At 45.5% G+C, this 12,423-nt stretch overlaps 1 long non-coding RNA gene across 2 annotated transcripts; it reads left to right on the plus strand.

The window, feature by feature from the left end:
• Positions 1 to 212: 212 nt before the first annotated feature.
• Positions 213 to 8,185, plus strand: LOC146894656 (uncharacterized). 2 transcript variants are annotated; one of them, XR_015737702.1, is made up of 2 exons: positions 213 to 277; positions 993 to 1,813. It is a non-coding gene; the product is annotated as an uncharacterized LOC146894656 (long non-coding RNA). The 2 variants fall into 2 exon arrangements; XR_015001859.2 differs by lacking the exon at positions 993 to 1,813 and adding an exon at positions 7,263 to 8,185 and having other exon boundaries at positions 214 to 277.
• The last annotated feature ends 4,238 nt before the right edge of the window (positions 8,186 to 12,423 follow it).

Below are 12,423 nucleotides of genomic sequence, written 5' to 3' on the forward strand. Positions count from 1 at the left end.
GTGAATGGCAAAGCTGTCCCCTCTGACTGCCTTAGTGCTGAGCTTTTGTATGCGGCTTGATATAGTCCGATGTGGTGTCCTAGAATGGCATTTCTCAACCTGTGGGTCTCAACCCCTTGGGGGTCAAACAACCTTTCATAGGGGTTTCTTTTTCTTCCTTTTCTTTTTAAATTTTATTAATTTTATTTTATGTGCATTGGTGCTTTACCTGCAGGTATGTCCATGTGAAGGAGCTGGATCACCTGGAATAGAGTTACAGACAGTTGTGAGCTGCCATGTGAGTACTGGGAATTGAACCCCGGTTCTCTGGAAGAGCAACCTGTGCTCTTAACCTCTAAGCCATCTCTCAGTTCCTTAAGAAATAGGAGTTTCTTAAGACCATCAGAAAATACTAACATTCACATTACAATTCATTGCAGTAGCAAAATTACAGTTATGAAGTAGTAACAAAAATAATTTTATGGTTGGGGGTCACTAAAACATGAGGAAGTTTATAAAGGGTCACAGCATGAGGAAGGTTGAGAACCACTGGTCGGGAGGGTGTATGTGTGTTGCATGCATGTGTACGTGTGTGTGTGTGTCTCTACATGTATGGGTCTCCAGATCCACGGGTGTATTTGACAGAATGTAGCCATCCATTGTTTAGCTCAGATAGCGTGGTCCGGCCGAGGCTTCCTGGCTTCCAGGCTGCCAAGTCTGTGATTACATCCCAGGTTCTCAAGTTCCCAGCTTCCAGATCATGGCAGAAGGGCAAGTTGCATTCATGGTAGTCTGTAGCTGCGATTCCATCATGGAATCTCAACCTGGAACATTTTATTCCATCTGATTTGACGTAATTTTAATCAACTGATTTTCAAAAGTAAATCTTTCTGCCCATGGTGATTTCTGTCATGTGAAACTGAGCTAAGACACATTACTAATAATTAAAGAAAGGCAGATTATCAACAATACTGTTATATCTCGTTCATCAAAGTGTCAACCCTTTTTCAAAGACTACCAGAAGACCCCACACTGGTGAGGCTGTCTGTCCTGGAGGCTGTGACTTGGAGAAACCATTGTTTAACACAATCTGGTAGCATACACCTAGAAGTGGCAAGTTCATGTCATCAGGGATGTACCTAGAGGATGCTGTCAGAAAAGCTTGCCCTTCAGGAGACACCTGCCGGGGTTAACAACTGCATCGCTCTGAGGAATGGAGGCGCTATACTAAAGGAAGAACTGGAATCCCCATCAAGAGGGGACAGCCTGAAGAATTATTCTACAGCCACCCCTGGGAATTCTTTGCAGCAGTCACAGAAGGAGACAGGCACCCACGTGAGTGAGAAGATCATCCCACAAGTGAGAAGTAAACTGCTAAAGAGCATGTGGAGTGTGACCTCATTTGGGACTGAAAACATGCGTTTCTGTGTCTGAGCACACGTATGTGTTCGCATAAACAGGGAGAAAGGACACTAGCGAAGCTGGCTGGGAGATAGCAACGGTGGCAGAAGAGCCCGTGCCTGGTTTTCGCTTGTGTTCTCTCCAGAGTCTAAACTCTCCGGTTTGACTGTCTTAGGAGATTGTACTCACATGTCACATTAGTATACAGTCAAACTCTCTAGGGAGCAAGATAGAGATTTTCCAATGTCTAGGAAAAGATATGTGTGGACATTTCCTAGAGGAAGCGGGGAGAAGGAGGGGGCAGGACAGAATGGAGCACTTCCTGAATCTAAGCAGAAGGACATGAATGTTCGCCCAGCCAGTCTAACAACTTGAATTCCTTTCGTAACGTACAATAAGAGCACATTAAATAAAACCCCTTGGATGCACACCATTTTCCTGTATAAGCAGATTTTTCCAGATGTGGAAGCAAAGCCTGTGGCTTGCTCAGCTGTAATTACGGCCAAACGTTATTGGTTCTCCTCCTTTCCCTCCCCTCACCCCAGCTGCTTAGAGGAAGCATGTCCTCACCCCTGTGGCCAATCCCTCTGAGGGCTAGGCCCTGCTGGAGAGCAGAGACCAGGCTGGCCTTCTACCCCCTCCTCCTGACCCTTTAATCCAGCACATGTCCCCCAGGTGTCTCTGGACTCTAGCTGGTGCCAGCGCACAGAACGCGTGCCTGAAGAAAGCAGCCCCAGGAAGAACCAGGTGGCCTGGGCGGGAAGATGACATGAAGGGCCCTTCACGGCCATCCAGGGGACTCCAAAAAGACCCTATTCATTGGACTTTGCTCCTTAACCTGGGGTTTATTTTGAGATAACAGTTTGAGAAGAATGGGGGGGAGCTGCAAAAGTGGGGGTGGGGGGACTGGAATTTTAATGAGAACCATCTGGAGTGTTTTCCAAGCGCACAATGTTTGGTACGAGAAGCTAATTCCTCAGCTCAAGTGAAGAGAAGAGAAATGGAGGAGACTGTTTTATTGTGTTTACCCTCAAAATGATACCAAACAGAGCTTAACCAGGCAGGTCACCCTTGAATGGGGCTGGGGTGGGGGCTTGTTTTGGGGTGCAGAGGGTGGACAACAGCATCCTCTCTCACTCTGACTGCTCTGACGTCGCTACAGGGAGAAGGAATGCTTCATTTCTGCCAGGGAGACTCTGAGGGATGGGTTGTGGTGGGCCCAAGGCCAGTCCCTGGAATCTGGGTTACTATGGAAACGGCCTGAGGATGACAACAAACACAGGATGGAATTTCAGACTTTGCAGCAGCAGGCCAGGGAGGAATGGGAAAGTTCGGGAAAGTTTCGCTCCTTTCTTTTTCTCTTTTCTTTTCCTTTTCTTTCCTGTCTTTTCTGCTTTCCTTTCCTCTTTTTTAACTTGAGGGAAGAAAGAGACACAAGCAGGCAGCCCCCAGCACCCTAATGGAGGAACAAGAAACAAAATTCGCCAGAAGTCTCAAATTTTTGCTTTATTCTTTATTTTTAACCTGTTGCATCCAGTCAAGCACTCCATAGTCTCTAAAGCCACTCTGGGAGGACCCTCTGTCCACTGTCTCATGGGTGACAGGCAATCATGAGGACAGGCACTCTCCTTGAGCACTTCTGGACAGCTTCTCTGTGCATCCTCACCACATCCCTGCAGCCCAGATGGGATGGTTCCTGCCCTACAGATGGGGTAAAGGAAACTCAGAGCCAAGATCACCCAGAAATCGGGGAGCAGCTGCCTAGCCCAAGCCCAGCAAGCCATCATTCTGACAATTTTTATTCTGAGAAAATAATAATAATAATAAGGCAGCCAAATTTTATGAAAGAGAATCAAGCTGCTTCTTACAGTGATGGGGAGCGAACGGCAGTGAAGGCCGCAGAAGCAGCTGCGCCTGCTCCCAGCTCCTGGCTATGGCCTTGAGAGGTTAGGAAGGAATGCCTGAGGGAAGTGGGGAAAGTTTAGAGTTAACTAAACAGAAAAGTTCAAGAAAAGAGTTTAAATTCTGGAATCTTATCGCATTTCTAACTTAGAAACGGAATACCCAATGTCTGTGTAGGCCTAATAAATCCATCTTTGTCCTCCAGATGGAGAAACCAAGGCCCAATCATTAATTTCAACTCAGAGTTCTGCTACTGACTCCAGGTTGTTTTCCTGCATGAGCCAGGGGTCTAGAAACAAGCTCCTGGCGTCCTGGAGTGTAAGCGGGTTAGGTAAGGACTGCAGGGAGCAGAGGGTGGAGTCTGGGTTCAGAGAGGAAGCAGTGGTGGACAGGATGTCACCAGGACTGCATCAGGACGGTATAAACCCACTCAAGGTCACCGTAAGGACCACGTCAGCAGCTAGGTAGAAACCTTTGTCCTGCAAGGAGCAAGAGACTCAACTGCTAAGGATTTAACTGAGAAGATTACTTTAAATCAGTAAAGACACATAATCCTTCCACGGTTTTAAGGGAAAGGAAAGGAAAAAAAAAAAAAAAAAAAACTCCTGAAAAGGCCAGTAGGAAATAAGAAACACAGGAATTTCTGGAAACAAGAGAGTGGGTTTTTTGTTGTTGTTGTTGTCTGCTGTTTTTTAAATGGAAAAAAAGTTTCAAAGGAAAAAGGAAGTCCTGACCTACATAAAGATAGAGTTTCAGTAAAACTAATTTGAGAACAAGAGAACCCATGTGAAGTGCTCAGCAAGGCAGCTTGGGCCAGGCCCTCAGGGCTTGGTGTAGAGCTGATGTTACACACTAAAGGCAAACCTTCACCAAAATGCAACCAGTCTGCAGGAGATTGTCCACGGCCCTGTTGAAGTTTAACCGTGGAAAAAATTTCAAATTGCTTTAGCATTTGGCAATCCTGGAATGCTTGTGATTTATCCTGAAATAATCGATTTTTCTCTAAAGCTCTGCTTTGTAAAATTGTATCTTGAAAACACCCTGGAGGGGGTGTCACTCGAGTCTCAACTATTTCAACTATTTGTGTGTGTGTTTGTGCATGTAGGGGAGAGTGTGCACGCATATGCGTGTGTGTGTGTGTGTGTGTGTGTGTGTGTGTGTGTGTGTGTGTGTGTTTAGAGACCAGGTGTCAACCCCAGGCATTTTGGTTTTGGAGGGGTTTTGGGGAAAGTGGGGATTCAAGACAGAGTTTCTCTGTGTAACAGCTCTGGTTGTCCTGGAACTAGCTTTGTAGTTCAAGCTGGTCTCAAACTCACAGAGACCCACCTGCCTCTGCCTCCTGAGTGCTGGGATTTAAGGCATGTACCACTACTGGCTCCACTTTTTTTAAAAAAAAAATTATTTTTATTTGATGTGCGTTAATGTTTTACCTGCATGTATATCCGTAAAAATGTCAGATCCCCTGAAACTGGAGTCATAGATGTTATGCCCAAATCCGTGGGCCCCCACAAAAGCCAACAAAGGAGACGAGTCCCATATGTAAAAGCAAAGAACCTTTATTTTAATCAAGTTTGCAAATTCGGTCTCTCCGCATGTCCAATGTATTGGAATATCCAGAGAGCCCCAGCTCAATTAGAATTGGGTTTTTATAGTAGTAAAAGTAGGGGTGAGAGGTCTCAGAGGTTCAGGACCCCTGATTGGCTGACATTTGTCTAGGGGTGTCCTGGTGAAGTGCTGGCAGGTGTTTCTATTTACAGTGCTTGGAATGCCAGGAATTTCCTTTGAATGGTCTGCTCTTGGGTTGGGGTCAGGTAATCTCAGCCTGCCAGGCCTTGTCTCAGGGTAAACTATTGAGACTCCATTAAAATTTATCGATGGCCAGAGTCCCAGGTGATAATGGTTGGAAGAAATAAAGAACCTCCTTTCTGCCCAGACTTAGATTATCATGGCTGGCCCTCATAATAGACAGTTGTTGAGCTCCCCTGTGGGTGCTAGGAATTGAACCTAGATCCTCCAGAAGAACAACCAGTGTTCTTAACCACTGAGATATGTCTCCAGCCTCTCCACCTTGTTTTTTAGACAGGGTATCTTACTGGGACTTGGGTCTTGCTGATTAGTCTAGTGTGGTATGACCAACATGCCCTAGGGATCCTCCTTTCTCTACCGCCCCAGTTCAGGATCAGAAATACAGGCTACCATGCCTGGTGCTTGTGTGTGGTATATATGTACATATGTACCAGTGCATGTGGCCATGTGTGTGCATGGAAGCCAGAGGAGTATATCTTGTGTCCTCCATCTTTTTCCCTTGAGACAAGGGTCTCTTGCTAATCCTGGAGTTGGGCTGGGAGCCAAAGATAGGGAGCCCAAGTTACTTTCCTATCTCTGCCCCTAACAGTGGGTGTTACAGAGACATGTGTGCCCTGTCTGGGTTTTTATGAAAATGCCAGCGATCAGTTCCAGGTCTTCATGCTTACATAACAAGCCCCTTCCCCTTCCTCTCAACAAACATACTTTAAAATTTAAATTGCATTCTTTCCTTGTGTGTGCATGGGCACTCCATCAGAGGGCACCTTGAGGAGAGCTGGTTTTCCCCTTCTACCACATGGCCCCAGGGATGGAACTCACATTGCCAGGTTTAGCAGCCAGTGTCTTTGCCTGCCATGTCATCTCACTGGCTTAACAGACTTTTAACACTGTGCCTATCCCTAAACAAAGTGCTATGAAGTTATCAGATTCTTTCTTCTTGAGCCAAACACTGTATCTAAGCTTTTAATACTAAAACACAGAATGTGACTGGGCGGTGGTGGCGCACCCCCTTAATTCCAGCACTTGGGAGGCAGAGGCAAGCGGATCTCTGTGAGTTCGAGGCCAGCCTGGTCTACAGAGTGAGTTCCAGGACAGCTAGGGCTGTTACACAGAGAAATCTTGTTTCAAAAAAAAAAAAAAAAACAAAAAACCAACACAGGATGTGTCGTGAATCCATGCATCTCCCACTGAGTGCTGAGTTTTCTACCTTCAAATACCATGAATACTTCTTCACAAGCTTTGGGAGGCCACAGCTCCTTCCTAATGAGAATCTTCTGTCTATGATTCACGGGTTAAACTCCTATAAATGGTTTTATGTACATGCTCAAAATATGTGGATCTGCCAGAAGTCGGGGAGTACTCACCTAAGTGTATATCTGCTCGTGAGAAAGTGTGTGTGGGAGGGAAGGCGGGCGTAGAAACTGCTTTCATTTGAAAAAGCCAGGAGGGTAAGCAAAATCTCCTGATAGACATCATCAAAGAAGCGAGAGCACAGGGCACAAGGAAGGACGAAAGCCATGTGTGTTCAAATGGTCATTCCTTTCATCCTTTAAAGCAGTGGTTCTCAACCCTCCTAATGCTGCAACCTTTTAATACAGTTCCTCATGCTGTGGTGATCCCCAACCAGAAAATTATTTTTGTTGCTACTTCTTAGCTATAATTTTGCTACTGTTATGAATCGTAATGTAAATATCTGTGTTTTCCAATGGTCTTAGGTGACCCCTGTGAAGGGGTCGTTAGAACTCAAAGGGGTCATGGCCCACAGGTTGAGAACCACTACTTTAAGGCACTATTCCCTGATGAGAAACCATGAACTGATGGCAACCTGTATTGAGGGCCAGCTCCTCACTGCTGGTGGGCTCCACGCCTGTATACCAACCACACTCATTTCATGCCAGCCTGACTGACAGGGAAGGAACCATGGAGATCCCCTCAGCTTAGCATGTGCCCGTGATTGTCACAAGAAGCAAACAAGTTCTCCAAGCAAAGATGGCCTTTTCTGGTCAGTTCAAGACTGTGTCGTTGGATGAGCAAAAGCTTGATTACAGACATGCTGCAAGTCAGAATCACGCTCTAGACCCCATCATCTCTCCATCATTGCCGGGTCCCTGTGTGTGGCTCTCATCCAGCTTTCATGAGTGAGGCTAACAAATAACACTTCTGTTTTGGTCCAGATGCCTATAGAGGCTGGAGTTTCTACCACTGCCTCCAATGAAAGCTCTGGAGCTGAGCTCCTCTTTGCACCAGGCCATCAGTGACTGATGACAACAAAGAAAGCAGCATCCAGGAAATGGGGTGATGGATTCCACTGTACATTTTGCTTCAATTGGAAGATTAAACACTATAGGCAATTGTTATTTCCTACAATCTACCCAGATCTGGGGTTGGTTAGTTCAGTGCCTAAATGATTCCATAGAGATCCTTGTCCATCTTTAAGGTTCTTGAGTCCTACACTCTCTTGTTGTCATGGATACAGGATGTGGTTCACAACTCTGGGCAACCTCTCCTCACCTCAGAGCAGAAAAGAGCCTATCTCCCCTCTGTGGTTAATCTGGGCCTCTGAGAAATTAACCAAGCATCCTATGAACATATTGTGGTGACATATCTAAGAAGGGCTCAACCAAAGAGACAGGACACATAGGCACCCAAATGTCAACCTGAGCCCACCAAAGCTTCTGGACTTCTTCCATGACCCAAAAGTTCTCTCCTCAACTTGGTTGCCTATCCCTTGTAGCCCCAAGGACTTACTCATATGCTCTACTTGTCAAAATAGAAATCTGTTGGCCCCAAGCTCCAAATCCCTTGTGAAGATTGGATGAAAACTTTTTGGAGTTGGTTCTCCCCTTCCTCCATGTGGTTCCCAAGGATCAGGTCAGGAGCTTGGTGGCAAACATCTTCATCTGCTGAGCCATCTCTCCAGCCCCAGTGGCTCGTTCTCTTTAGAGCTACTGAGATCATGAGCAAAGAAGAAAGCTGGAAATGTCACATGCTAAGCAGACTGGATAGCTACATGTGAACAGATATGCCGGGCCATTCCTGGGGTAGAAAATAAATCCTGGGGAGTCAGGGAGTAAATTAAAATAGAACCCGGTTTACAGTTCTGCATCTTTGTGAATTTCTTCCTTCTGACAAACACTCTGGGTTTTCTGTATGACATAAGGAAGTGGGAGTGGCTTAGTCGGGAAAGTGCTTTCCATGAAAGAGTAAGGAATGAGTTTAATCCCTAAAACCTACAAACAAGAGTCGGGTGTGGCAGCACATGCTTGCAAACTCAGGTCTAGGGAGGCAGAAAAATGAAGATCCTTGGGGCTCACTGGCTAGTCATTCTAGCAAGATCAGAGCACCAGGCCAGCAAGAGACCTTGTCTCCAAAAGAACAAAGCCAGAACCAACCAAAGAAGCCAAGATGGATGGCTCCTGAGGCATGATACCCAAGGCTGGCTTCCATACACATGCACACGTGCACAAGTACCTCCCACACACACATACACATGCAGACACCATACACACACATACACATACACATATCACACACACATACATACACAATGATATAAAAGATATAAAAGAAGTTGAATAGAAGCTAACATTAGGGAAAGCTACCTGCTTTTGTAACTTCTGTGAATCTAAAATTATTCCAGTTTGGGCCAGAGAGATGGCTCAGTGGTTAAGAGCACTGGCTGCTCTTCCAGAAGACCCAAGTTCAATTCTCAGCACACACATGGCAGCTCACAACTGTCTATGACTCCAGTTCCAGGGGATCCAACACCCAATACACATAAAGTAAGTAAATATAAAGAAAGAAAATGATTTGTTTAAAAAAGTATTCTAATTTTTTATTTTTATACTTTACTAGCCATTGATGCTTTTAACTCTGGTAACCAGTGGGCCAATCTGAGTTCTTCAACTCACAGCTAACAACACTAAGTCCCAAAGAGGTTAAGGGACCTGCTTAGGGCATCAGGCCATTCCTGCCAGAGTTGGATCTAGGATCAACTCTTGTCACCCGGGTGGATGATTCCTGTAGCCCAGGGATGCCGGACCTTTCTCACAGGACTCTGTTCTCATGGAAACAGAGCTTTTATAAACACACTCAATTCCCTGATGGTACTCACCACATTAGCTCTGGATTATTACATTTCAAAGTCCATTTTTCACATTGATAAATTACACAGTTACAGCCATCCAAGAATGAGCTGTAGCCTCATGCAAATGGAATTTGTACTAGAAATTTACACTGCCATATGGCCCGCGGATTAGCATTAACCGTAAATAGAAGCCGCCACACACTCTCTGGGGCTTGCCAATCACATCCCTCTAAATTAAGTGTTTTCTGAAAGGCAATAGGTGAACATGGTTGATGCAGAATAAACCAAGGCCGCCGCTTTGCTGAGGACATTTTAAAGCGGTTGTGCTTCAAATCACGTAGGTGGGCGTGACTGTGACCTACACTGGAAAAAAGCTATATTAGATGATCCAAGAAGTGGCTTTCGCGATGACAGATGCTGATGTCAAAGACTCATTTGTAAAGTGTGGGTAACATGTGTCCCATAAAATGTGAAGGAAAGAAATGAGAGCCACACCAGCACTCAAGGGCCATCGCTGTTTTCCAGAATTCTGCTACATCCGCTTAGATTTCATAACCCAGTGCCCGGATGAGACGATGTTCCCATACAAGTGAAAGAGAGAATCCTCGGTCTGCTTCCCTTTCCAAAATTCATCCACTCCTATCCTTCAGTGTCCCCGCCTGCCAAGCTCTGCCATCCGTGCCCTGGTACCCTGTGCCAGCAACAGTGTCATCTGCGAGGGTTAGAACCCTCCACTCCTTCCCCACCCAGTAATTACCCCTCTCCCACTCTGTGAGTGCCAGGCCCTTGGGCAGAGTCCAGGCATCCTGGAATGCTGATCGCAGAATGTCAGAACCCAGGGGATCCCTGAGCGACGCAGACAGAGATGGCTAATGAGCACTCTTCCCTGTAATTGCCCTGACTATTGGAATTATCTGATCAGAGCCATGCCAGTTCTCTTCCTCAGAGCAGGGACACGCCTCTCGAGAGAGGGGAGAGCCGCACACGTTCATGTTTGCCACAGTATCCTTCCTTAGCTAATGGTTCTGTGACAGAAAATTTAAAAAAATGGTCTTGATAGAGAGGAGTGATGGGCCCCAAATAATAAAAAGTAATTTAGAAAGAATGTAGGCAGCTCCCTGTAGTTAAAGTTTCAAAAGTCTCCTGAAGGGACTCAGGGGGCAGTGTGTGACAGAAGCGGAACTTGAGACCCAGGCCTTGGGAGCGGCAGGCCCTGTCCCTGCCAGCTCTCCAACTAGCTGGTCGCGCTCCAACTAATGACTAGCCTCCCTGGATCTTAGTTTCTTCATCTGAAAATGATCGCCCATGTATTCTCCAGAGTCAAAGAATTCTCTGCCAAAAACAGGAGAGCCAAATAAATTATGGGGCATCCTCATGATAGAATATCATGCAGCTGCTCTGAGTCCATTTCCCAAGAACTCTTGATCATGTGAGAAAGTGCTTGCTCCATGGTGTGAGCTAAAATGAAAAATGAGAGGGAAGAACTAAGTGTGGCTTACGATACAAAAGGGTGGGGGAGCCAAACGTGTGAGCACAAGAAGGACTAGCGCTGTTCACTGTGAGCAGCCGGCCTCAGCTTTTATTACTCGCAGAGCTTAAAACTGTATTTACTATTACGAAAGAAGCTTTTTAAAATTTTAAATTTTAAAATTCCAACAATACACAGGTGTAAACAACAGAAATTATAGGCCCTAGGTTTTATCTCCAGCATGGAGGAAAAGGAGGAAGAGAAAGGAGAAAAGGGAAAATAGGGGCGAGGAGAGGAAAGAAGGGAGAAGAGGAGGAGAAGGAAATAATGCAGTGAACTCTGCTTGTAATGGTTTAGGAGGTATGGAAGCGAGGGAGGGAAGCAGGGAGAGAGTCAGTACACAGGCACACCTACTCACTTGGAGTTACTTCATTTCTTTATTAAATATATTCTCATAATGCAAAGATTATAAATTTCAAATGTAAATTTCAAAAACATACAAACGGTGACAAAGTCAAGCAAGTCTGCGGGGATAGAAGAAGTTGTTGTGCCAAGCACAGGACTGGAGGCCACCTACAGCCGGAAAGAACCCAAGAGCTGCCAGACTCAGCGACTCCGCCATCATTTACAAAGAAGCCGGCTGTGGACTCCAGCATAGCGCAAGAACGAAATGTCCCATAGGTGATGCTCACTACCAGACGCCACCTCCTACTTCTTGGCAGAAGAAACCTCAGTGGACCATGCTACCCACAGAGACATACCTGTGAGGATCCCAAACAAGTTAGACAACTCCCATGGCAGGTCAGAGGGTTGGGTGAGTGAGCCAACGTGCAAAATTGAAGCTTTACTGTTTCTGGAAAGATCCCCCTCCCCCCCAGCAGAAGGTTAAAATCTATGCTAGGGCCAGTGAGCGTCCATGGTGAAAGCACGTTCCACACAAACCTACCTGACCAGGTGAGTTTGAGCCCAGGAATATGCAAGAGTCCAGACTTAGTGCCTCACATCTGTAATCTTAACACTTCTATGAGAGATGCGTGTCAGAGAGAATCTCCCGGAAACTGGTGGGATGGGTAACCTGGAGTGTAAAGATTGGCAGAAACAGTAAGAGAGACCCTGCCTCACCCAGGCGAAAGCACAAAATCAGCTCCTGAAAACTGTCCTTTCTCCAGACGCATACCCAGATATACACACATAAGAGTGATTAGTTTAATCTTTTTAAATCTACACCAATTCTAACGGGAACTAAAAAGAAAACTAAGGTGTCAAAGGGATTCGAGTCAGTTCCCTATAAATGAGTATGGAGGTCAAATTCCTGATCCTGTTGAAGAACTCATAGCTCACACCTATAACCTTAGCCAGTCTATATTTTTGTTTGTTTGTTTTTATTTGTTTGAGACGAAGTCTTTCTACACAGCCCTGGCTGAGTTGGAACTCACTGTGTAGACCGGGCTAGTCTCAAGCTCACAGGGATCTGCCTGCTTCTGCGTTTAATTCCGGGATTGAAGGTGTGTACTCAGCTCAGTCTTCACCATTCTAAGTGATTGAAATTAGTATTAAAAGATACAGTAAAATGAAAGTAACAGCAAAGATAAGAACAGATAAGTTCAAGTACTAGTACTTTCTCATTTTTTTTAGATTTTCTTTTCTTTTTTATTTTTATTCCAATATTTTTTATTACTTTATAAATAATAGGAATCAAAATTTCCACTTTCTCCCCTCCTCCCACTTCCCTCCTGCTCCCCCTTTCCCTTCCCCTCTCCCCCTCCAGTCTAAGAGAGGA

Source organism: Myodes glareolus, chromosome 4, assembly GCF_982192425.1.
Source record: "Myodes glareolus chromosome 4, mMyoGla1.1, whole genome shotgun sequence".
NCBI classification, from domain to species: Eukaryota; Metazoa; Chordata; class Mammalia; order Rodentia; family Cricetidae; genus Myodes; species Myodes glareolus.